This window comes from Ambystoma mexicanum, chromosome 3q (assembly GCF_040938575.1).
Source record: "Ambystoma mexicanum isolate Mex_15411 chromosome 3q, UKY_AmexF1_1, whole genome shotgun sequence".
Taxonomy (NCBI): Eukaryota; Metazoa; Chordata; class Amphibia; order Caudata; family Ambystomatidae; genus Ambystoma; species Ambystoma mexicanum.
Genome location: NC_090926.1, coordinates 553,615,459 through 553,642,739, shown reverse-complemented (window position 1 = coordinate 553,642,739; position 27,281 = coordinate 553,615,459). Strand labels below are relative to the sequence as shown.

Sequence of the window (27,281 nt, the reverse complement as noted above, 5' to 3'; positions counted from 1 at the left end):
CAGGTACACGCACAGAGAAACGAAAACAACAATGCATGCAGTAAGGTGGGTAGGGCCTAAAGAGAAGGAGACAGTGCAATAAGGTGAGTAATACAATAGAGACCACTGAGGGGGAAGTGAACGGGGAAATGCAATACAGTACAGTACAACATACGCAGACACTAGTAACCCGGAGGACCTAGAGGAGTAAGAAGAGAAATTAAAAAATGTCCACATATACAATACAGTACAATATGCGCAACAAACTAGAAGCCCTGGGGGTCGTAGAGGAGGATGCACACTACAACAGGTATACAAAACTAGTCACAGCTAGGGGGACCAGAAGGGGAGGAAGGACCAATACGTGGGGCAAGCGCACGAGGAGACGGGCAGAGAGGGGAAAAGACGCGCAAGTCAGGGTGAAGCAGAGCCTGAGTTGTGGGGGGGAGCGTACATGGAGCCGGGAAAGTGAGGGGAAGGACGTGCACGGCTGGGAGAAGCAGAAGCCTGAGTTGGGGGGAAAACACAAGTAGTGATGGGAAGTGTGGCGAAGGACTTGCAGGCCGGGAGTATCAGAGCCTGGGTTGTGGGAGAAAGTGCATGTGGAGATGGGAAGTGAGGGGAAGGACGCACAAGGCCAGGAGAAGCAGAGCCTGAATTACTGGGGGGGGGCGCACGTGGAGACGGGAAGTGAGGGGAAGGAAACACTGGGCTGGGGAGTTGATTGGAGTGCAACAGTGATCCTCTCCTTCCCCGCACCTTCTTACTTTAGGGATGCATATGGATTGTGTGTCGTCCACGCTCCTAATCACCACAGCTAGCCCTTCACCGCAAACAACCTGCGTAGTGGCCTTGTCCTGCGAGGGCTTTTGAATGACTGCTTGACAAAAGCTACCCAGCAAACCACTGGTCCTGTTTGAACTGTGTGCAACCTGCAAGGGCTTTACCGCAGAGTGTCCAATCCTCGGTTCTTAAAGGCTTGGAAGCATGGACGTAGTGTTCCGTGCTACGTATAGTCGGGCAGCTTCTCCTGCACACCTGCATCGCTCAACACTGCGGCCTTGTCCTGCGAAAGCTTTGCCGTCAAGGGTCTGATCCTTGGTTCTTAAAGGCTCGGAAGTGTGGACGTAGCATTGTGTGCTATGTATCGTGGAACAGCGACTCCTGCACACCTGCATCGCTCAACACCGCGGCTTTGTCCTGCAAGCTCTTTGCCACAGTGGGTCCGATCCTAAGTTCTTAAAGGCTCGGAAGCGTGGATGTAACGGGGCGTGCTATGTATCGTTGGGCAGCTTCTCCTGCGCACCTGCGTCGCTCAACACCATGGCCTTGTCTTGCGAGGGCTTTTGAATGTCTGCTGGACAAAAGCCACACAGCAAACTACTGCTCCTCTTTGAACTGTGAACAACAGACCCCAAGAATATATTTGCAGATGTCTTCATTGGCATACACAGCTCCCTGAACTCGGTATTAGGTCTGCTGTTTCCTGGCCTATAATAATTGTTCATGTTCTTTGAGAGCTCATAAAGCAGCCAGTATCTTCTGAGCATGCAAGGCTGGCATTTGGTTGCAAGTGTCTCACAGCTACGCTTAGCTTGCAAAAGCAAGCGCATAGTGTAGATGATTTTGACCTGAAGGAACGGCAGCTGTAAGCTCCTCGATTGTTCTGGCCAGTGGCAGCAACAATCAAGCTCCCATCACCCACCTGGTACTTCTGGTGGCAATTTGTAGGCAATACCTGACATTTGACGTGACTATATACCATAAGAATAGAATACCAGGCATTAGAATAAATGGAATTGTTTGGCAACACCAATCACATGGGAACACCTGGGAATACTATGGCAATACTTGACACAAAAGAAAACTATTTCAGAAAAGCCAGAGTGGTTGGGCTTGCCAATGCTCACTTAATGCCATATTAGTGAAGAAGTGTAGTTTGCATGGTCAACTTTGTTTGATTCGTCTCTATACAGATAGACTCTTCTTGACTCAGCATGTTTATTTTTATCTACGAAATGTTGCTACCATGTTTTAAACACGGTCATAGCATGATTATATTATTACTCATACAAAGCTCGCTAATCCACTGTAGAGAAATTAATATGTAGTGACTCTCTCTCGGCTCTTCAATTGCCTTCGCCTGTATGTATTCTTGCTAATTGTAGATATTGTGCACAGCACATTGTAAACTATGTACAGCTATACTGCGACTGTAGATATTTCTGCACATCATATTGTATACTATGTATAACTTGATTGTATGTATATGTTGCGCTAACTTTCTACCAGCACTGTATTATACTACCGTATCAAGATATGCGCCTGGTTGCCCTTGGGCCTGCTGCGCTATATAAATAAATAAAATACAAATACAAAAAAATTACAACTACAAAAAGGTATTCAGGTGCTGAAATTGAACACAATACATCATCTACGTATGTAAAAATACATAGAAGGGTCCAAAGTCAATATCTGGAGATTGCAAATGATGACACTATTAAATGCAAAAACAACAGAAACAATTTTACAAGAATGTTTTGTTATTAAATACCTTTTTCTTCAACGAAAGAAGGCACGCGTAGAATTCCCAGTGTTTTAAGGCCTAGGTAGACACAAGTCATGCATGCCCCGGTCCACAAAACAATGACAAAAATTGCTCCTATGTTATGCCCAGCAACCTTGAAAAAGAACATGGATTAATAATTAGGAAACGTATTTGTTAGGGTAATAAAATGTATTAAAGACGTTCAAACAAATGGCATTTTGTCATATAATACAAACCTTTTTCCAAATCTTAACAGATACAGGAACAGGATATATTGAGAAAGATATACTTAAACAAGCAGCTCAGTTGCCATTGTAGAGAAAATCGCTACTCAGAACAGTACTGTGTGTGCCTTCAAAATGCTCCTTGAGACATTCATGAACATTTTCTGACATCACAGAGATACCGTTTCTAAGATATCAGTATATGGGCACTCCACTCATTTCCATTGCCATCGACATGCTGGCATGTGTCCAAGTTGATTGCTATTGCTTCGCACTACACTGTGCCGTTATGAGAATTACCTGCCTCTTGTGCAACCCTGCACATTCACTGTATATGTGACATCTCTCTCCTGCCCCTTTTGCCCCCACATCTTCTCCCCAGGTGCCAGCTCTCTCCAAAGTTTTTCAAAATGTAGTGACTGTTTCATATCAAATATCCTCGGTACAAGCACTTCTTTCTACAAGCCCTTACTGCCATCCCGAGAGATACTACAGTGCAGCCAAGACTGTCTCCTTTTTCTAACTCGGCCTACTCCAGCAAAAATGCAAGCCCACAATGATGTCTGTCAGTGGAGTTACTGTAATTGTGCATTAAAAGGGACAAGTGGCAAACCTATGAAAGGGCTGCGTCATCCTTCATTAGGTAATTTCCACACATAGTTCTAACAGATGGGTTAGAAGCATTCCAGCATTCAGCTCTGCTACCGTTTTGGACACTGGGCAAAGATATGCACATACTATACTGTGCTCTTGGGCATGGAACTGAAGGGAAATGTGCTTTGTCTCAGGTACTAATCAGTAACCACTTTTCCCATTCTGACAAACACTACTTCTCTAATATCTTTCTTCATAGTGCACACCCAAATTGTACAGAATATTGTGTCAGCATGTCTGCTCCACTCATTCTCCTTTTCTGTAATATGCAAATTGTCTTGCCTGTTGCTTCTGTATGAGACATTTGCAAAGACTACAATTATTGTTAGTCTATTTGTTAAACGTTTTTATGAGAGCAATTAATGCAATACAAATATATATTTAGACCATTTTGATATGTACTAAGAAAATAGCAAAGGACGTACCACAGAGGCTCACGCCAACACACAACCTGTACATACATACATTCATGTATTCATCCTTGAGGCCCCGTACCTGGGTAGTATCCCTGCACTCCAAAGTGCTACATGCTCCTCACCATCCATAAGGAGTTTCATGACCAGCCATCAAACCTGTTCAGTCTGCTTCTGCATTGCCCAGCAAAATGTGCATTTCTATTTGATTTAATTGCGTGGCTTACATACTCAGGAGTCAAATCAAGGGGATGATGTGACTTCCACTTCTTAGCAGTTTGCAACCGAGATGGTAACTGTGCCAAACACCAAAAAACAATCATGCCATTCAACCTTTCACAGTTAATTTGGGGCTTGTATCATTTACTTACGGCCTCTGAGCAGGGGCGTCATTTCACAAAAATGCCAGGGTTAGCGGAATTGACATCACACTACCTTGGCCTCTGATGACATCACAGGAAGCAATGTAATTTGACCCCTCCCCAATTGACATCAGAGGAAGTGATGGCACACAACCTTTCACCCCTTGACAAAACAAAGTGGCATCACATAGCATTGTTACAGTACACTAAGAAAAATATTGTTACTACAGCACTGTAATATGATATACATTTCATGCAAGAATGGATCACCATATGTAGCATTAATATCAGCGTGTATAGCGCCAACCACCAAGGCAATTGAGCACTATCAACCGGCTGGTGACAAACTGTTGCTGCTGGAACGGAAAACAGTGTATGAAGAACCAATATAGTGAGAAACACTGAGATCAATATATGCCCAGAACAAAAACGTTTTTAAAAGCTTTTTTTCACCCTGTAAACTCAGTTTCTGCCCAGAGAGAGTGCAGAAGTTGTTTCCAGATTAGGACGCCCGGTGTCACCAGGTTTTACCACCTGCTGACAGCAGACCTGACAACCGAGTCTCCTTGGAGTCTCCAACAAAAAGAGGATGTCTCCCTCACTGCCGCAATGTAACATAATACTACAGCAAAAATAGTCTGGAGGGAATCTTTCTGTTGTCCAAGCAAATCTATGGGCCTCATTACACGGTAGGCGGTGAGCCAGGGCGCTATTAGCGCCATGGCTCATGCCGGTAAAATACCGGCACCGCCTTGGCGGAAAGGGGATTTACCGCCCCATTCCAAGGTTGGAGGGGCGGTAAATCCCCTTTCCCCCATTGCCCTTCCCCATTCCCATTTCTGCCCCATAGGGCTCTATGGGAATGGGGAAGGCGCTAATTACGGCACCGCAATTTTGCAATGCCATAATTAGCTCCGAGGTCCCTTAGCGGGTTGGATTTTAACGCCTGCAAAAAGCAGGCGTTAAATCCCCCAACCCGCAACGGGACCTCGTAGTAAGGCGGTAAGGATTTACCGGTACCGGTATTTTACCGGTACCGGTAAATCCTTACCGCCATCCGTGTAATGAGGCCCTATGTCTTTCTTGGGATAAGTTAAAAGACTTACCCAATTAAATACTTACATGTGCTCGAAAAAAGTTTCTTAATATTTCTGCCATACAAAATGGTGTCGGTGACTGCTACTTTAATCTCGGAAAGGGGCAAGGAGGAAATCCGACATGGTCAGAAGGCATAGAACCCAGAAATTGCAAGGGGCCTGTCTTACTGCTTGCGCCAATGTTTGTTTCTGTCCAGTGGTGTTGTGTACCTAGGTCCATACATGAAAATATGCTCTATTCCATTTGCAAGATAGTAGCAAAGCCCGGTTGTTTTATTTGCTGTGCATTCTGGGAATTGCAGGCCTGTGCTTAGAATTGAGAAATACAAGACTATCAGTCAAAGAATGCACATAAAAACACATGACTGGACTAATATCTTCTGATTGGAATGTAGCAGGTATGTCGACCATTTTGTGAGGTGGCATTAGCAAGAAGTTGAAGGCATGCTCTAATGCATAGTGCACTAGTGTTACTCCTAAATTGTAATTGAGTTTACACTTTAGGAGTAACACTAGATTGTGTAATGGTATTTAGAGATCCATAAAGATCAGAAACCTAACTCAAAAAGGATTCATAGCAGAGGTTTGAATATAGATTGATGTATTAGCAGTTGTATTTTTTGAATGTTTTTAATGTATTTTGTCATTGTTACATCTGTGTATTTTTTAGAGTGTCTGAAAATGTATTTTATATGTACAGTGTCTTCTCATTTAATGAGATCTTTTTATCTTGATACCTTTAATCAAATTTATATTTTTGTCTAGATGATTATAGTTCTTTGAAGAGTAAGCATTCTCCTACCTTTCTCTATATTTGAAAGACTTTTCTTCCCAAAACCAAGGTAGGAATCCCCCTCGTTTCCAGAGTGGATATTTGGGATCTCCCCATTTGTTTTTTGTGCACTTTTATTTACACCAGCCCTTTTGGCTACACACTTCAGAAACACTGATAAATGTTAAGGCAACTATCGAGTGTTTTCAGGAAAGTTTCCATGTATAGGCGTTTGTTGTAGATGGGTATATGTTACCCTTATAAAGACACACAAACAAGGTAGTGAAATTGAAGGGAGCACCCTAAGAAAGAAAACCTGCTTAAGTAGATGTATATGTTTTTTATTTAAAATGCTTGTTAGGGTAAAAAAACTCCCCTGTGGTGTACTGTGCCTTATTTAATGTCAGGAAACCAGAATTGAGGACCATCTCCTGTATTAAAATCATAAAATTGCAGATAGCTCATCTCCTCACTTTACCAGCTGGACTGTGATGGTGGGGTGGTTCCAGTGTGGCCCATTACTGGCCCATATTGAGTTTAAAGTGTGTACACCCTGGCCAGGGACATAAAAACAAGGGCTACATACATCACAAAGTTACAAAGAAAGCATCTGTTGTGGATAAATGAACAAAACAAAAATCGTAGGATGGAGGGGCACACATTGATAACATGAAAGGGGTTCAATGCATTCCAAAAAGATGTCCAGGTGAGAGGAGGGTGCCGCATCAAAGGGGGCAACAATATCCGGGGATGCTATTAAGGATAGGAGGTTTTTCTTGATCATGTTCTTGAAGGCAAGTACTTCCCGATTTCAGAAGGATGGACTTTCAGTGGTGGGGAGCAAGTATTGTAAAGAAGCAGAAGCAGGAGGCAGCACAGAGTGGAAACGGCAAGGTTTAGTATTGTTTGTGAACACATCCTATGGGGAAGATAGTTGCAGGATATACATTTAGCAAGGTATGTTGTGGGCAGGGGACTTAGAGACTGATCTGTAGAATAGGGGTTGCAATTTACAGAGATACCAGTGTTAATGGGATGTAACTCTCAGCTAAAGTGATGTTAGGGAGTGTGAAGACAATGGAAATGAAGAGAATATGAGTGGCAAAGTTCAGCACTTTCTGTAGGAGAGAAAGGGAATGTAGGGGAAGTCCAAAAATGAGGGTGAGGACGTTGCCCAACCCGTTGAAGACAAGAATAGAAATCAAGGTTTTGTGTCATGATAGGTAAGGTAGAGGTGGAGTTTTCAGATGTTGAGCATGTTTCAATTGGATGTTTTAACAGTGGTTGTGATGAAACCTGGCGGTTTCAGCCAGCTGTGAAAAAGAGCTACAAAGTTAAGAGCGTCTTAGGATTTGTTAAAGACATTGGGGGTAAAGGTATTGGGGTGGAGGTGGGAGAACACATATGAAGCAGGCGGAAGATGATGTCCGTTTTTGAAGAGTTGCACGAAAGTGAATCCCATCTATTGGCAGTGGGTAAATGGCAGCTGAAAATCTGAGCGTTCAGTGGGGCGGTGAAGCAGAAGAGGATTTGAGTGTGGTTCGACATACCCAGCGTGTGTAACGCAGATGCAGCCACCTACAACACAGCTTGCACTGGCGTCCTCGATATACTAAAACCCCACACTCAAACTCAGACCTTCTACCAGCTCCCATTCGCCTCATCTGATTGCCCCACAAACTACTTTCATTGCGCAACTCACCTTGACCACCTAGCCACGAACATACATCCCTATTGGTCTTCTCTGTGAGTATATATTTACTGTCTGCATCATGATGTCCATAATATTGAAACTGCCGTAACGTGAACACTTGTATATTATATGCCCAACCGTTAACATGTCCGTTGACTGACGTCAACATATGTCTTGATTACAAATAGCCATAGATATGTTAAAATGATACCTGGCTACGACTGTAACCTACACCAGCCTTTATTGTTGACCACCTTTGAGGTAAATTGTCAGATCTTTGCCTACTAAACCAACAGCCACATTGTTGTACCAGCTTTTCATGATATTTCGCTGTTGCGCCCTTTTCCTTTTGCACTCACCCGCCCCGCTCATCTCAACCAACCATTTGCACCATCTGCACTGTTCCCAGCTGCATTGTTTCCCTACCTGCCTTTTGCTCACCGCTTTACTGCACCGTTACTCAACGATCTCACGAGTACCCCTACCTCTGGCTCCCTCGGCCATCAGACCTCTCATTGTAATCGAATGCTACCGTCAGCCCTGCTGATAGTGACACAGTTTATGGCATTACCCATCACCTTGTTGTGTCTGCACGCGACTGTCTCGTAGCAATAGCTCATTACACCAATGTGTATATTGGCTCACAATGATAATCGAAACAACGCACCCTTTGAATGTGATTCTTTCGCATGTACCAAATATTTCTTGAAGTAGCCTATTCTACCATTCCAGCTTTTTATCCCCCGATTGTGCATGTGCTTGGAAAGTGCTGACATAGCCTATTTTACTAACGTGCATACTGACATTCTAGTTAATTGCCAAAAATTGAAACAGTCCACCCTATGATTATGTTTTTTCACTTGCATTGAGAAAATTCGAAATAGCCTATTCTACTAATCTAGCATATTTTCCCATAAATGCGCAGTGAAAGGACCAACATAGCCTATTCTATTACTGTGTATTCTGGCCATTCTAGTTAATTGCCAAAAACTGAAACAGCCAGTCCTATGATTATGTTTTTTCACTTGCATTGAGAAAAATCGAAATAGCCTATTCTACCATACTAGGTTACTATCCCATGAACGTACATTGAAAGTGCTAACATAGCTCATTCTATCACCGTGCATACCGGCCTTCCCAGTTAATTGCCCCACCTCTAAACAACCCACTGCTCCTACCTGCACTAGCCTATACTGTAATAGCAGCTAAAGTGAATGAAGCAACCACTCAGCTGCACCAGCCCATTTTGCAATAGTGACTAAACATAACGCAGCCATCTTTTCCACATAATGTTGACCTTCCCGACAACTATCATGTTCCCGTTCTGTATAATGCCCCAATCCACTCCATGCACAAGAGGTTCTTTCATCAAGTTCAATGAAGGACCACCCAGACTGGGCTGCCAGCGCCACCACCCGATCCCCTGCCCCACCCCATTCCTTCCTACACTACCTCCATTCCCAACACAAATTGCACCCATAAATAGCACTTCTTCCAATGCCACGAATAAGGCAACCTTAACCATCCCCAGCCCCAGTCACAACTCTCCCACACACCCCAGACCTGAAGAGACTGATAAAAAAACTATACCCACCCTGGGCATTGACAGACTTGATAGATTTAGGGCCAGAATTAAAACCACCCTCTGAGCTACCAGACTCTCCACAACCACAAACTTACCCACTAAACTAGACACTAACTCATACAACTGCTAACACAAAGACCACTCCAAGAAACCCATCAAACCCCAAACCAAATCAAAAACCAATATTCACACCCCCAACCTAGGCAATATTCCTGGAAATACACCAATACACCATCAATGCGTGATCCCTCGGAGCTCATGCCATAGAAATCCACGACCTCATTGTGGACCAACGACTCGATATCTTGGTGGTCACCGAAACATGGCTACACCCTGCTGCAAGCCCATTCTTAGCTCTTAATATCCCCCCAGGTTTTAGCATCCACAGAACAGACAGGACCAACACGCAAGGAGGCAGAGTCCGCCTAATAGCCAGAACCACCCTGCAAATCAGAGTCTGTCCAATGGAACAAATACAGGGCTACAAACTACTATTAGTAAAATGTACATCCAACCCCAAAACCACTACCAATTTCCTGGTAGTGTATAGATCTCAGAATAAAAATAATCACCCGAACTTGGACATCCTCCTACTACTAACACCCATTATTAAGCCTAACAGTAAATGTATCATTCTCCGAAACATCAATTTAGGCTTCAGTGATCCCCTTGATCTCGACGCATCAGCCTTCTATACAGCTATGTTAGACATAAATTTCGCACAGCTGATAAATGAACCCACCCACTCCAAAGGAAGAACTCTGGACTGGCTCCTTACACTGAATACACAAGTTACTATTGACTCTATCCTCCCTGTAGAGTGGTCAGGTCACTTTGTTATCAACTTCACACTTAACAACAATATCATAGACCACACTACCTCCAAAAAACCTGAAACCTTTGAAACCATAAATATCAAGAAGCTCTCAGCAGACAACCTCTCCCCCGTCCTGAATGCAGCACTAGCCAACACTACTCCAGACACTAACAATCCTGCTCACCTAGCAGAACAGTACCAACAAAGCCTCACCCATACTATTGATTTACTTGCTTCCATCACTACCAAAACTTGAAAGACAGATAAACAATCATGCTTCTAGTTCAATGAGGAACTAGTCTCCCTGAGACGCAGAAAAAGATTGCTTGAGCACCTCCACAGGAAAACTAACACCCCAGAATCAGCGAATGCCTTTGATGAAGCCAACAAAAAATACAAATGACCTATAATCACCCAAAAAGCCAATGCCTTCAACCATCGCATTACTAACACTTCCTCAGACAGAACTATTCTCTATCCTTAGAGAGCTAGACAATCCATGTCAAGCTACAGCACCCACGAACGCCAGCAAAGCTTGGTGCACCACAATGCAAGACGCCGTAGCAGCTAAAATCCTACTACTGCAAAAAAGAATTGATAGCAAAAAAACTCTTCCCAACATCACAGCGAATCCATCCTACACCACTATTGGCAATCCATTGCACTTCACACTGGTCTCACACAAAGAAGTGTCAGACACCATAGCCAAACTTAAATGCCTCCAACTGAAAAGAAGACCAATTCCCATCCCACCTAGTCAAACTCTGCGCCCCCACCCTCACACCCATCATTACTGAATTTGTTAATGCTTCCTTCTTCGCCAATTCAGTCCCCACCAGCATTAAAAAAGCATGAAAAAAGTCCTCCTAAAAAACCGAACCTAGACCCATCAATCCCCCCAAACTACCGAACTATTAAAACGGTCCCTTTTCTCCTAAAAATAATTGACAAAATAGCTTACTCCCAAATACAAAACCACCTAGAACAGCACCAACTACTGGGAGACCGACATTCAGGATTCCGACATAATCATAGCACAGAGACAGCCCTACTCGATCTGAAGATCCAAATGGATGCCACCAGAGAAGCAGGCAAACTCTGCCTACTAATGCTACTGGATCTCTCGGCGGCATTAGATTTGGTCGACCACGAAAATCTCTGTGGCACACTAGCTAATAACTTCAAGCTGTCCAAGGATGCCACTGACTGGATTAAATCATTCTTAGCAGATAGGATATCAAGAGTGTCCATCGGCAAAGAATCAGCCGACCCTATACCAGTTCCCATAGGCATCCCGCAATGTTCCTGCCTATCCCCTACACTGTACAATGCCTATACTAACCTGCTCTTCGCAGCCCTGGATGCCATGGTTGTCATCTACACCAATTGTGCAGATGACACCCAGATCCTCATCCCACTAACAGACAACCACGAGCAAGACTCACTGCTTATCAATCAAATCTACTGAATTATCCACAACTTGATGCCTAACAATAGCTTCTGCCTCAATGATGACAAAACAGAGCTACTCATAGTAGGTTAATCCTCCAAAATTGACACGCTTCAGCCGGCATACAAATCATTCATCATTGATGGCACCACAATCCCAGTACTTAAACAAGTTAAGACAGTGTCTACTTAGACGCCACCTTAACTATGTCAAAACAAATAAACACACTAGCTTCCTCCACCTCCTATACCTCCAAACTCATCTCCCTTAGTCGTAAATTCCTCTCACCTAATAACTGCGTTACATTAGCAAAAGCACTCATACTTTCCAAGCTCAACTATTGTAACATCCTCTTCCTTAGCACCTCCAAAACCAACATAGCCAAACTTCAACTTATGCAGAATAAAGCTCTCTGTGCTGCCCTAGGAATAAAAAAAATCTGAACACATCTACATTATCAGGCGAGACAACCACTGGCTCCCCATCCAAGCTAGTATACTATTCAAAACTCTAAGCATTACGCACAAATGCATTGCTAATAAAGCTCCCAAATACCTCATCAACACAGTCCTGAAGAAATCTCAGACCAGACTCCTCAGATCCAATAATAATTCGAAATCCCACGATACAAAAGAGAGAAAGCGGGCGGCAGCAGCTTCAAAGTCCTTGCTTCTAGACACTGGAACTCCCTACCTACCAATATCACGAATGAAACATCCTACCCACAATTAAAAAAAATCACTGAAAACTTGGTTATTCAATCAATATTAAACTAGGAGTAAACCCCTACCTGCCAGACTAGACCTACACCGTCCGTTGTATATACACTGTATGTAACATTACCATTGTTTTATTGTATTCTTGTATTATAATATAAAGATTGTATTTACCCATTGTCTGTAACTACGCTGTAATACCTCTGGGCATATTATAAATGTAATAAATCAATAAATAAAATACACATCTGCTTGTAACTGTTAGGAGAAAACACAGGAGGAAATTAATCTTAAAAGAGAAGAGGTGCAAAGTGTGGAGATGAGGCAACCCAGAAAGGACCATTGGGATTCACCAAAGGGAAGGGAGTAGGATAGTATAGGCCAGTGGTGGACCGGCCCGAGAGGTTGAGTATTGGGCAATTTTGTTTTTAATCAGGCAATTCAATCAAAGAGAGTGTGCTGAAAGTTAAAGTTCCTTTGAAAACGCATCCAAGGCACTGTAGTGATCTCACTATACTTGAGACACATTTGTATTTCATCCAAGGCCCCATCTGGGACCTGGTTGCTGTATGGCGCCTTGGGGGACCCTAACCATTGCAAGGTTAGGGTGCCACAAATGCACTGTTTCTTTGTGAGTCTCCATGCATGGTGGGTAGTATGGCCGCCAGTGGTTTCTCAAAGTTTTTCAATATGATTTCAATGGGGACAGCATGTGGTAACTTGCGGGATCCTTTACCAGTCTAAAATCCATAACCGAGCCCAGCACTAATCACAGTGCCCATAAATGCTCCTTCCAATATCCCCATTATCTAGTCTTCAAACCTGACAAACTACCGAAAAACCTAAGTGTATATTGAAATCATCTTGGAAGGGGACCAACCTTATGAATATGGCATTTTCATGAGCATAGCACTAAGAAATTGTGCAATAATACTGAAGCAAATGTATTTGAGCAAATTAGCTCAATTATGGTTGCTTAAGGCAATAACACTACATTTAAACTGAATCAAATCACATTTTGTTCTACACTCACTTAAGAACAGGTATATAATGTATATCGTTCTTCCGTGACCATAAATGTTTAGAAGCTATCCTTGTTGAATTTTGGTAACTTTTTTCTCTGCGATCTGGTGCGCCTCAGTGCTGATACATGGAGGCGACGTTGGCTCTTGCCTCAATCGCTGATTTCCATACAGCCAGAGTTTGTGATAATGAGAGGCTATGGCGATACCACGGTAACGCTTTGCAGTCTTGGACAGTCAGAATAACGCTGCTGCCGCACCTTGCAATGCACGTCCACAGTGCCCTTAAACGCTAGCCACAGTAGTGGTGGACGCTAATCCAACATGAAGGCTACCCACTTTCTGACTTGTGTGCCCTATAACTGACTTTGCAAGAGGGTCGCTGTAAGTTCATGACGAATCAAAATGGTCCTGGGTCTGATCTCTGAACCATCATGGCTTTTCTTACCTTGCCTCATCGTCCTTCTTACCTTGCTCCCAGCCTTCCAATCTACTGTCCTTTACCTGCTTCATCCCTGACTACTGCTTCAGCCATTGTTTTCAGCCCCAGCAGTTTTACTGGCAGCTACTAATATACAGCCTCAAACATAATAGGCCTCATTATGAGTTCTGTGCTTCTGGTAATAAATGCAGTATTTCAGAATATTGCCTGTTTGACTGCTCCTACCAATTAGGTGTTTTGGAACTGCCATGGGTTCAAAACCGCCAGGTTGTAAGTGGAGGCATTACTGCAATTGCAAAGGTGGGATTGTCCCATGTGGTATTACTGGAGATAGTAATGCAGCAGGGCCCCAATTGAGTCCATTGCGCAATAACCTGCACTTGTAGCACGCTGCTAAGTTTCCATTGCTGCATGTGGTAAACATAATTGAGTTTGGCGGTTTCACCGGAAATAATACTGTCTAACATGTAATGAGGCACATAATGTTTCAAGACTGCAGTTCCAAGGTCACACATACATCTGCAGAGGGCTTTCGGTGCTTTCTGGTTTCTCTTATGCTGACAGAAGACTATCCTCGATTCCACACTTGCCCCTCGGCTTCAATAAGGGACATAGCATAGTTTCGGGAAGTGTTGTTCTTTGCTACACTAATCAGTAAGTAGACACAATGCACAGGTCAATAAGCACCTGAGAGTGACAGAAAATAAAGAGTGGAAAAATAAAGAATTCTACGAATTCAAATGTATTATAGATGCTGTCGGTGTTGTCAGGTGGGGCTGAGAAAAAGCAGGGCATGGCTCTTGAGAGTGAAGAGATGTAGGGCTGCATTTACAAAAATGGGAGATATTTCTAAGGTCAATACTTTACAATTATTTCAATTTCAAAGCTCAGTGAAATTTCAACACTCTTTAAAGGTCACAAAGAGTCTGAAAAAGCATATTCAAGATTGGTCGTGCTCTTCCACGCCATCACACACCACTGCACGCTTGTAAATGTGCCATTGTGGCTTTTGTCTTCCAACCTCTTGTACCCGATTGTACCTTTGCTGCACTTGGCATGTCTAACTCTGTGGGGAAATTGTTCATGGGCAGCCAAAATAGCTGATTATTGTGCTTTTCCAATTTGCCCCCAGACCACCAACTCTTCATTTCCACCTGCTGTCCAGCTGCATCTGAAGTCAACTTGTTTCTCCTGATACAACATATTCATTTCAAGTCATTTTGAAAGAAAAGGCTTTTTATATTTCCTCATCAATATTGTTATTGGCCAGTTTCAACTCCTTAATCACAAAAGGTAACAGGTGTAATTTGATAGCTATTTCTTTATCTTCATAGCTCATAGTTTACTCACCATGGAACTGTTTTATGGTAGCTTCTGTATTTTCATAAGGTTTTTGTGGGAGATTTGTGTTTGAAACCCACTGATATTTTTAAAAGACCAGAATCATAAACAAATATTGGTCAACATCGGGTTCACCTGAGGTTGTCTTTTGTTCTTGGCAATAATTTAATGTAATGATCGATTTATAATTGTCAATGTATGCAACCCATGCCTGCTAATTATATTAAAGAATACAGAACAGATGCTTTACAAATGGCACCTCAGGTGGCTCCATCATACTATGGCCATGTCTGCCATTTGTAAGAGGATTCAATTCAGCACTACAGCTAAGTCAACGCCTAGTCAGAATACTGAATGAAAACCCTTATTGATATATCTTTATGTCCAGTTCATGCGTTCTGGATGACTACCCCTATATAACACTCCTCTCTTGGAATCCTCCTGACCCCACTGAGCCAAGAAGTAGTTCTGTTTTGCAAGTTTAAAAGGTTTATTTGATAATTTAAACAATATATATATATCACACTTTAGAATAAATTAATAATTGAATAGCACACTTAATCTGATATGATAAAGATTAACAACGGAGAATCTGGCACTAGCACACTTCTTTATAATCACTAAGGAGTTGACATGAAATGGATAAGATAGCACACTGGTAAATAGGGACAGAAGAATAATGTGGAAGAGAATGTTTTATAGGGTTCAAGGAAATGCAAGGTTGAATGAATGAAATGCAGTATAGAAAATACTCAATATGATTTCAACAAAACAATGTAATCACTTTTCTCTGGCAGTCCCCTCCCCCCCTTGATGCAATGCAAGGAAATGGAAGAAAACACACAGTTCTCAGAAATGCAATTAAATGTGATTCAGGTCACCCCAGCAGGCTTACACTACAGAAGTTGGAAACACAGGCCCAAAAATGCTTTTACATGTGCTGGAAATGAAGTGAAAAAATATACTAAAATGCTTTTAATTCCCTCTAGGAGTTCAGGGTGAGTGATATCAAGTTAATATTAGTCCAGGCTCACTTTAGCAAGGATCTAGGAGTAATTGGTAGGTTAAACGAATTTTTGGCAAATGGAAGGCAAGCAGCAGCAGATTTTTACACGTGAAGAAATTTGCAAATCGCTGCAAAATTTGCGAATGCGCCGGGCGCGATTACAGAGGAACTACAAGGACTATCCTATGAAAGCCTAGGATCTCAGCTTCCAGATGAAAGTTACTGCAAGTCTCTAGCACAAACGGTCACGGAGATATGAGCGATTAAATAAAGGTCGTTTTTCAGATTTGAAATTTTAAAGTTCAAAAAGACAAGTGCAGCTTGCAACTAGAAAATGACAGGTGACAGCTTTACAAATGACAGGTGACAATTCAGGAGACAGTTCTACTTAGGTTAAAATAGGATTGAATTATATTATTTTAACTAAGAGATTGGTTCTGCACAGTTTTGCTATGTACTCACAATATATTTAGAAATATGCCTTGCCACGGATCTGGTCAGGTTTAGGACTGGACTCTGGTCTCTGCACTTCACAGTGATCTGGGTCAGCTCTCTCTGGTTCTGCTAACAGGTCAGCTCTACTCTGCTGGTCTGGTCTGGGTCTCTGAAGGTTGATAGATTGAAGTCTCTATGTTAGCTCTCTGGAGGTTGATGGATTTGAAGTATGGATTTTCCCGGCAGAGCTTCCAGCTGCAAATGGATTTGAAGGTCCCTATCTGTCCTGTCTGTCTGCTTTTATGAGTTTAGAATGTGGGTGTGTTCTAGCATCACTGACCCTACCTCTCTCTCAGCTTCTAATTGGTAAAACTTCCATTTCTCACTTGATTGGGGGAGCTAAGTTGTGTCAGAGTGATGTCATTTTACAGCCTGCAGAAAGTCCACTCCTCCTGTCAACTTGCACACAAATCTAGATTTGAACCAAATACATATTTGCAGAGGTACATATTGTTTTAAAATCATATGCACCCATCATGCATTACAGGAGGTATACCCTGTTCAAACTCTGCTCTTCCTGGGGGCTTGCATTCAGAAATGGCAATATTTTGCACTTTTTAACTGGTTTGCGATACCGGACATTACCCCAAATTTACACACATGTGCGCAAGGAGTATGGACATTAGTTGATGAAGTGTCAGATTTTTCACATGCACACATTTTGAGTAATATCCTCTTTTCCGCTAAACCCCCCCTGAACATGCCACCGGTTCTAAAAACCTCTTAAAATGTGGGCAGAAAAATCACAAGAATTATGGTACCATTTAAATAATTTTCACAAGTCCGTACTATGAGTTATTCATCTTTTTCTAAAACCATATTCTGGCTATAGAGGTGTGTCTTTTCAGGTCACATGGTACAGAAACCAGTCTTTCCAGTTTCTGCCAAGCTCAGAGACCCTGCCCCTCCCAGCTTCTGCCAAGAGGAAGCTGTTTTACGACATCTGCAATAAAACATTTGCCTGAGTCAGGACAGGGCTTTGTTCAGAGCTCCTGTATTCTGTGGGGGCTCCCCTTAATTCAATTATCAGAGAGATGGCATATCCTTAGTGTGGCCAGCAAAAGGCAGATAGGCCTGGGAATACAGCTGTGACTCAAGTTTCACTCCTGATGGGGGTAGTTGTCAGGCAGAATTCAGTTTCTCAAGCCAGGTTTCAGATAAAATGTCACTTTTTGTTCCCCAGTTTAAGTCAATACAATTTTTTACATATGCAGCTAGAATGCTGATTCTAAGTTCAAAACTATGACATTTAAACAATTGCAACCTATGTGACACTCAAAAGTAGGTCACTCAGTCAATTTAAACATTTAGATTTTTAGTGTCTTTCAGTCCAAATTTACTTAAACTGCTGAAATCCACAGCTCAGCCAGTCTTGTTATACACCTTCAAGTCACTTCAGAAATAACCTTACATTGTATCCACCTCTCAGTAAGTCTTTCTTTGGCATGTTTTGGGTTCATTTATTCAGTTTTCTACAAAAAAGTAAAATCTGGTGGTTTTAAAACGCCGGCTTTCTGATAGTGGTGAGTACTGGTACTGCACCCCTTTTTGGGATTTAAGAAAATGAATTCTCCACAGTTATGGGTTTGCTTTTGGCAATCAGCATTGCCACTCCCATTGGTTTCAGACTACTGTGTGGGTAGTCCACTGGTGGTTTTAGGCAGTGTCCTTCTGTGCCCATAACATCGGCAAAAATGAGTGGCAGCCTATCCTTCGTGCATTTCCCTGTGCATTTTCTGGGAAGCTCTGGCCATCATGATGTTTTCCATGTCAGTACTGCACAGTTTTGAGGTAGGGCTTGGATGCGTGGATAAAAACATTCCACAAGCCCCCCTCTTGCGATGGCCATTCTATTTCACTGATGGGACTCGCAAGACCTGGGATGTTTCCTCATCTTCTTCCAATAGATGGCACAGTTCAGCATCTTTTCCTCCATCCGGTATTGATCGATCGGTTCTCCTTGCCGGTCCTGATTGGAAGATTGGGCGGTACCCCGGGCCCCCTTGCGTCATCCTCCCAGTCTCCGGATCATCCTCCTTGGTCATTCTCCATGGTTTCATCTCTCCTAGGATGATAAAGCAAAAGCGGCAATACCTACTCATAGACGTTTTTTCACCACTGTTGAGATAGTGGGGCAGCATATGCATTTCATCATAACGAAACATTACATTCTTATTTTGAAAAAAAAACAGTATAACTAAGAGACAGTTTCATGCAAATCACAATATTTTAGAGACTAGATGTGGTATGTTTTATGGTTGGAACTGAATTAGTCTGAGACAGTACCCGCTAGGATTCCAGAGGATTCCTCCAGTTGTTGCAGAGTGTGCCTGGGATGGCAACATTTCAACTGGTTTATGTGGACCCACTTGTCTTCCCCCGCTGCCAAAGGACCTTTGGGGATGTGGATTTTGTAGGCCACAGGGGAGATTTTGTCTATAATCTCAAAGGGTCCCTTCCATGTAGGCAAAAATTTGCGCTGCTTGGCCTGGTTCCTTTGGAAGTTGTATAGATAGACCCGGTCTCCCACCTGATATTCCTTCCTGGAAGTTTTCAGGTCATAGTGGGTCTTCATGCTATCAGCTGATCTTTCTAGATTCCGCTGAGCGTAAGCAAAAGCATGTTGGAGGTGTTTCCTTAAATTCTCCACATACTCATGAGTAGTGGAGGCATTTATCGTTGTCTGCTCTTGGGTCCTATAGAGCAAATGCTGCGGAAGCACCATCTTGCGCCCAGTCATCAACTCAAATGGTGACATTTTGGTTGCAGATGAAGGGGTAGATCTGATGGCCATTAGGACCAGAGGTAATCGGATATCCCAACTTGGCCCAGAATCTGCCACAAACTTTTTTAAGATGCTCACAATGGTTCGGTTGTAGCGTTCTACTGCTCCAGAAGAAGCTGGCCTGTAAGCAATGTGTAGCTTTCTCTTGACCCCCAGTATCTCCCACATCTTTGTCATTACTTCACTGGTGAAGTGGCTACCTCTGTCTGACTCAATCCTTTGAGGTAGACCAAAACGGGAAAAGATATGGTTAATCATCAGGGCAGCTGCTGTTTCTGCCTTGCAATTTGGGGCTGGGAGACATTCCACCCACTTGGTAAACAAGCATGTCACAGTCAACATGTACTTATTCCCCCCTAGCAGAGCGAATCACGGGGCCTACAAAGTCGATTTGTAAATCTGACCATGGCAGTGTCATCCCCCTCTTTTGGAGGGGTGCACGGTGCGTGAGGGATGATGGCTGAAATTGTGCACACACAAGACACCCCTTCAAGTATTGGTCGAGGTCCTGCCCCATGTGTGGCCAGTATGCAACCTCTCTTAAGATTTCCAGTGTTGTGTGAAACCCCCTATGACCGGCGGTGGCCGCATCATGGGCGTGACTTAACATCAGGCTTCGGAATGAGGTAGGAACCACCCACTGATCGTGGCCAGCTTTGGATTTCCTTACCAACAAACCGTCTTGGATGCAGAACATTTTTGGACATTTCATCAACACTCTTAGGTCCTCTTTCCCAATGTAATCGGTATCCGTCAGGGGAAAGTTCTCAGGGTCCTCAAGGTGCTGGTAAAACTTACCAATAATTGGATCCCCCTTCTGAGCGGTAATCAAATCAGCATCAGGGGTCTCCTTACTCCATTGTGCAATTGAAAGGTCGTTGTGAGCATTTGTCTGGGACCTAGTGATAGCAGTGACCTGGATTTCCCCCAACAGGGACTCAATCTCAATTAGATCCCCTTGGATGGCCCCGGTTTTGGCCAGCTGATCAGCTAAGTCATTTCCAATTTTGTCTGGTCCCTCTACTTTGGAATGACCCTTGATCTTTTTCCAATAGATGGTCATCTCATTCGAGGTGACCAGATCATCAATGTTTTGGATCAACTTCCCATGTTTCAAGGGTTTGTTGTTAGCACATAACATGCCTCTGGTTTTCCAATTAACCAGGTGCTCCACGAACCCGTTCCGTACATAATCCGAATCTGTGATTATGACCAGTTCGTGGAGTTGATGCTGGACAGCAGTGAGGATGGCCTGTTGCACAGCCATCAATTCTGCCACCTGACTACTTTGGGGACCAATTTTGTATCCAGCGGAGGGTTCTGGGGACTCATTCACCCATGCATTCCCTACGCCGGCCACCAGTTCTTTCTCCCCGTTGTTGTCAACATGGTAAGAGCATCCATCCACATAGACAGTGGGCATTCCCTCACACTTGTCCTCTTCAAAGACTTTGTGTGGGGAATTAAGGTATGCCTCCGTGTTGTCCTTTATTTTTATACTCTCGTCCTCGAGACAGTTTTCTCTGGCACAATCATGCAAGTCAGCCAGACCTTGCGCGAGGGGACTCTTCTTGTTTTGGCCATATCTGACCTCCACAGGAAAGCCTTGCATTGACAGAATCCAGGAAGTAATTCGGGAATTACTCACATTTCCGGCCCGGATTCTATCACTTTGGAGATATTGCAGAGGCTGGTGTGGAGTCTCCAGTATGATGTGTTCCCCCTGGATAAACGGGCGGTAATTCTTCAATGCCCACACCGTTGCCAGGAGTGCCTTCTCACAATCGTTGAATTTTTCCTCCACAGAGGATAAAGTTTTGCTCGCATAGGAGATTACTTTATTGACCTTGTCATGCTTTTGGTATAATACTGCCGTCAAGCACGTATTAGAGAACCCTGTCTCCAGGAAGAACTCCTTGTTTCTGACAGGGTAAGCTAGGCAGGGTGCTTGTGAGAGGCTTCTTTTGAGTTGTCTTACTGCCTCGGCTTGTTCTGGACCCCATTCCCACTTGACCCCCCCCTTCAGGAGATGAATCAGGGGTCTGGTGATCTCTGCGTAGCCCTCAATGAACTTTCTGCTGTAATTAGTCAGTCCAAGGAGGCTCCTTAGTTCCCGCAGAGTTGTGGGGTCTTTCAGTTTCTGAAGTGCTTCCACTTTCTTTTCCTGGGGACAGAGACCCTGAGGAGTAATCTCATGCCCCAAGAAATTAACACGTGTTCTACACCACTGTGCTTTCTGAAAGGAAAGTTTTGCTCCGGCGGCCCTCAACTGCGTCAGAACATAACGGATCTCCGCTATGTGTTCCTCCACAGATGAACTTTTGATGAGGACATCATCTACATAAGCCAGGTTACCCCTCGCACCCAGATCGGGCATGGCCTTATGTAGGAAAATATTGAACTCATTACCGGAGTTAAGGTATCCGAAGGGAGTCCGGGTCCATGTGTATTGCTGGCCCCCAAAGGTAAAAGCCAGTTTGTATTGGTCCTCCCTGCTGACAGGCACGGTCCAGTATCCATTGGTCAGGTCTATTGCAGTGAATACCTGTGACCCCTGGATCTGGGCCAGCCCTTGGTCAATGTAGGGCAGAGGCCATCGGGAAGTATGGACCCGTTTGTTGAGCTCCCTGAGGTCGGCGCAGAGTCTCCACTGGCCGTTTGGCTTCAGTATTCCCAGCACCGGATTATTGAAGGTGCTGTGGACTGGACGGATTATTCCCCGGGACTCAAGGTTCTTAATTATTTCAGTAAGGGACTCCATGGATGCGAGAGGCAAGCGATATTGCTTCACAAACACTGGAGTCATGCCAGGGTCCGTGGGGATTGTTGTTGTGTGGATGTCAGTGCGACCACAGTCATATGAGTCTACCGCAAAGAGATCTTGGAAATCCAAGAAAACTTGTTTCAACTTTTGCTTTTGTTCCAGAGTCACACAGGCATCAGCTAGGTTGACTCTCTCTTCCACCATCTGCCTGAAGCCTGGAAAGACTTCTGGTTTGGCTATCTCAGCGGCCTCCTCCAGCTGGGTGGAGAAGTCCCTGGTCAGAGTGCTGATTTGGACTGGAGGCTTCAGGTGGGAAAGGCAGCCCACATGGACCTGGAAAATCACCTCATCCCTCCTGAAGTCACAAGTCACATCTTCCTTACCATAAGGGCAAGAAGTGTACACCAGGAAGTTCCCCCCATGCCGGGTAAAAATCCTGTCTGGTGTTGTATTGTCATCACTGTCACTGTCAAAGCAGTCCTTGGGGATTGGCCCTAACAGTTCATTTCCAAGATCAATGGAGAAATGTCGGTCATCAACCGCCATTCCAATAATGGTGCCTGCGGCTAGAGTAATACTCTTTAAGTCGCTGTTATCCACCTCTATTGGAATGGTGTCATGTTCTATGTTGACTAATGGTGTTGGGTTTACCCCCAACCCTTGCTGTTGGAGAGAAGCGTTTAGATGTATGTAAGCATCAGGGTTTTTCAAATGTTGTCCTCTTTTAACTTTCACTTCCAGGGAGAATTGTCGGGTCCTTTCTGGGATGGTGACTTCCTCTTTGATCTGAATTTCAACTGCATAAGGTAGCAATTGAGCTGACCTAAATGCTTTTTCTGGATCATCAAAGCCCATGGGATTATCCGCTAATCGGGACCAAGCTTTGAAGTTTATTAGGTCCAAACTAATGGCAAAGCGATTGAGAATGTCACTGCCTAAGTAAAAGGCGGCCGTGACGTCTCGCACGACCCAACAATTATGGACTATGCTCTTGTTGCCAATGGAGATTTTGAGCATACACCTGCTTGGCAGGAGATGTTTGGAATTAGGTGCTTACAGGTCCATTTCCCATTTGTCTATCAGCTTGAATGTGGGAATGGCTGGATCTTTTGGGAGTTGGATCCAGTGTCCACCAGTGCCAAAATTGTACCCTTCCCCTGTACTTGTACCGGGGCATAGTATCTTCCCTCCTTCTCCTCAAGGGGGAACAGATAATGCATATTTTTGGACAACTGGTGGGCTAACTTTCTGGTTTTGGACATTGCTAGCGAAGAGATTTGGGCAGAATTCTGTGGAGAGCCTTGGGAATCTGAAAGAAAAAGTTGGCAACTGGAGATCAGAGCCATTGTGGGTTCCCCTGGCTCCGGTTCCGGGCCGCCCCCCCCCCCTTTTTGGAGGCAGTCACCAGGATGGGTTTGAACCAGGGGATTTTCTTGCTGTTGGTTCTGGGATGAGATGGTGGGCGGCGGTAGCTCAGTCTCCACATCTCCCCAGTCTGGATTTGCATCCCTAGGGACCCATTTTTCTTTGGGAGGAGTTCCCCCCTCTCTGAAGGAGAAGATCCTTTTCCCAGGATCCTCTGAGGATCCCTCTCCCTCAAATTGGAAGATCTGTACCTCCTCCTCAAACTGAGTCTGTTTGGGTCTTTTGTTTCTCCTACCCCCCTCTGCTCCTTAGGAGGCAGACTTTCAGGGGCAAGAGATTTTGTTTCCGGTTCCTGGGTTTCCAGGGGGCTGTTTACAAGTGAGGAAGGAAGCTTCCTCCAAGGCTTTACACCCCCCTTCCCCTTGTGCCTCCTCCCTGGGAACCGGTGAGTTATCGGGGTGCTGCCCCCGTCATTGTTCTGGGGCACCAGGTCCAGAGTTGGGTGCGTTCTGCGCCGGCATGCCGATCTGAGGGTTCTGCTGAGCCCTCAGTATGTGACCCAGATCCCGCGTCATGTTTTGAACCTGGCGCTCTAACTGGGAAACCCGCTCAGGCTGATACGGGGCCCTGTTTTCTCCCCTGGGCTGATCCCGGGAAGGGTAGCTATCCCTTCTTTGGTAGTACCCCTGGTTGGGAAGATTTGGGTACCCCTCCACCCTTGGCCTCCCCTCTCCCGGATTAGGTTGTCTGGGCTCAGGGAATTGGGGAAAGAAGGGTGGAGGATTTTGGGGCTGAAAATTGGGTGGATACCTGGGGAAAAAGTTCTGCCCAGGGTTTGGAGAATTTCTGCCCTCCTGTGGAAAGTTTGGAGGGAAGTTCCCTGGGTTCGGTGCTCGGTTGGATCCCCCCCTTGGGCTGGGGGAGTCCACACATAACCCAGGATGGGTCGATTTCCCTTGTAACGGGGACTTACATAATCAGGAGAGCGAGGGACCCCATTTGTGGGGCTGCCTCCTTGGCTCCCTGTCTGTGACTGACCCGAGGACCTCCTGGGCCTAGCATTATTAGGTGCAGGTAGGTTTTTAGGCCCCCCCATCTCCAAATCCAAAACGGGGGTGACCTTTACCTCTGCCACCTTGGCAGCAGCAGGGGTGCTGTTGGCTTTGGGGTTTTTCTGGGCATTACTTTTGCTATCTACCGGTTTCTGCACCTCATAGATCCGGGTAGCCTGTTCAATGACCCAGTCTAAAGATCTTTTCTCGTGAAAATCCCTCACGAGTTGGGTCATTATGTATTTGGGCAAGGCATGAAAAAATGTATTAATGAATTCTCTACTGTCTGTGCGCACCCTTCTGGTGGTCTGCGCAAAAGCACGTTTCAGTTCTTGCACAAATTCTTGTGGGGCCTGATCCTCCCCACATTGCAAATTGTAGGCTGCCTTGCGAGCCTCTTGAGGATTTCTGTGAACAGAAAAATGTTTCAAGATGGCCGCCTTATAGGTGGACCATCTTAAATGATTTTGGTCCTCCAGCCCCGCAAAGAAACTGGAGTATTCCGGGGAGAAGGTCCACTTTACATATTGAATACATCTTTGGCTGTCCTTCAAATGGAAAGTCTCCATCATTTGCTCAAACAACTCTAAGTGCTCCCAAACAGAATACTTAGCGTTCTTATGGTAAGTCGTGATGACGCTCCTGATCGCCTTAATCTGCTTTAAGGGGTCCTTAAGCAAGGCCCTTTTTGCCTTACTGGCCCTTTTGGTTCGGGTAACCCTGGTCCATTCATCCTCTGACTCAGAGGCACTGCTCCCAGAGGTTCCCGTCAGATCTTCCAGGTTTTCCCGGATTCTGCGAGCCTGGGAATGGCTGGCAGAATGTGGGGACCTGGTCTCCTGTTTCCTGTGGTGCTCAGAGGAGTCTTCAGATCCCTCCTTGCGGCCAGGATTTGCTGGGTACCCCCCCCCACTGACCTAACTGGGCAGAGGTTTTCAGGATGCCCTTAATGGGCCTACTCTCCTGGGGTTCCCCATTGAACTGTACTGTACTTGGGTGCCCATACCCGGATGCCCACCCCTCCATTCCTGAGTGGTACTGGCCTATGAGCCCCATACTTTTAGCTGGATAGTAATCTGCCATCCCTGTGGCCCTGTGCTCATGTGCGCCAGGGGACATGGGGGTGGTAGAGTCCAGGGACTGGGAGAGATGAAGGCCCCTGGTGTTAGGGCTCCTGAGGTTATGGTCAGGAGTCTCTCTTTCCCAGAGGACCTCCTCTCTATCCGCCCCTGCTCCCTGTTGCAATGCAAGAGCCTGCATTTGTGCTTTCAGTTCCTCAGTCAAGGCCTTACTAGACTCTATCAGTCTCTCCTGCATCGCTACCTGTTGTTGGAGCCTATCATTGTGTTGACAGAGGGCCTCATTTTCCCTCTGTGCTTCCTGGTTGGTCCTGGAGAACTGGGCCAGTCTTTGCTGCAGGAGGTTTACCTCCTGAGTCCCATCCCTACTGGCCTGCTCCTTTCTTGCCAGAGCATCTTCCACCCTTCTGGTGTGCTCTACTAAGTTCCGGTTTTCTTTTTGGAGGTCACCCAGCCCCTGGAGGGCCAGGTGATTTTCTTCAATTTCCTTTTTTAAGTGGCAGACTTCCTGGCCTACAGTGTCTCTTTCCTGACTGAGAGCCTGCATCTGTGCTGCCAGGTCGTCCCTCTGTCGTTGAAAGGCACCAGCTTTTTGGCGCTTCTCATCAAACTCTGCCTGGGTATCCAGGTCTTTCAGAATCAGTTTATTGCTCTCCTCTTTCTCTCTATCTAGCTGGCTTTGCAGGGTGACTACCTGCTCCGCGCATGCCCTGTTGAAATTGATCTGTTGCTCCAACTTTTTCTGGTTCTGCAGTAAGGAGTCCAAAATGTCTTGGTGCTCCTTCTGCAGGGCCAGAAATCTGGTATCCTGGTCTGTCTTTTCCTGTTGTAGGATGCCCATATCCTCTTTTATTTTAATGATATATTGCCTACTATCATTTTCTGACTCCTGGCTCCTCTGCAGCCTCTGCTCAGAAGAGGCCAGATCAGATCGGGCCTTCTCTACTGCCATCTGTTTCCTATTTGCCAGATCTTGGCTTTCAGTGCATTTATCCTGCATGTCTCCCATATATAGGTAAAGGTATGCTGCTATCCTGGCAATCTTATTGTGTTCATCTTTGGCTTTAGGAGCCATATATAGTTCACTCAGGGCCACATGTAATGGACCCTGATCTCTGCATAGGTCTGACCCTGTTTCAGTGACCTGTCGCGTGATGGCCTGCAACCAGGCATCCTGGCCCTGTTCAGTCCATTCACCTCTCACAAATAGTTTATGTAAGAGGTGCTCTCTGGCTATTTTCATGTCTACTAAGGTCGTCATTCTAGAGATTGGTCTCTGTCCTGACTTACAGAAATTAGTATTTTATTTTTGCAAAACAGACCTTTTTCTTAGAGCGTTCCTATGAGGAGTGCTTTACAGCGTAACACAGCGTGGTGATCCGACCGGATATGTGTATCTGGTCAGCTGGCACGCTGTATTAATCTGCACAAATGGTAGATCTAACCCAAACATCCCGAACGAGCCCCCAATTTGTAAGAGGATTCAATTCAGCACTACAGCTAAGTCAACGCCTAGTCTAGAATACTGAATGAAAACCCTTATTGATATATCTTTATGTCCAGTTCATGCGTTCTGGATGACTACCCCTATATAACACTCCTCTCTTGGAATCCTCCTGA

The 27,281-nt window shown here is 44.8% G+C and overlaps 1 long non-coding RNA gene across 1 annotated transcript in view; it reads right to left on the bottom strand.

Annotated features, from left to right (window-relative positions):
• Positions 1-2,544: 2,544 nt before the first annotated feature.
• Positions 2,545-27,281, bottom strand: part of LOC138582733 (uncharacterized) — a 443,177-nt gene continuing 418,440 nt past the window's right edge. Inside the window, exon 3 of the long non-coding RNA XR_011305067.1 lies at positions 2,545-2,660. This is a non-coding gene — a long non-coding RNA (uncharacterized lncRNA). The remainder of the gene's footprint in view (positions 2,661-27,281) is intronic.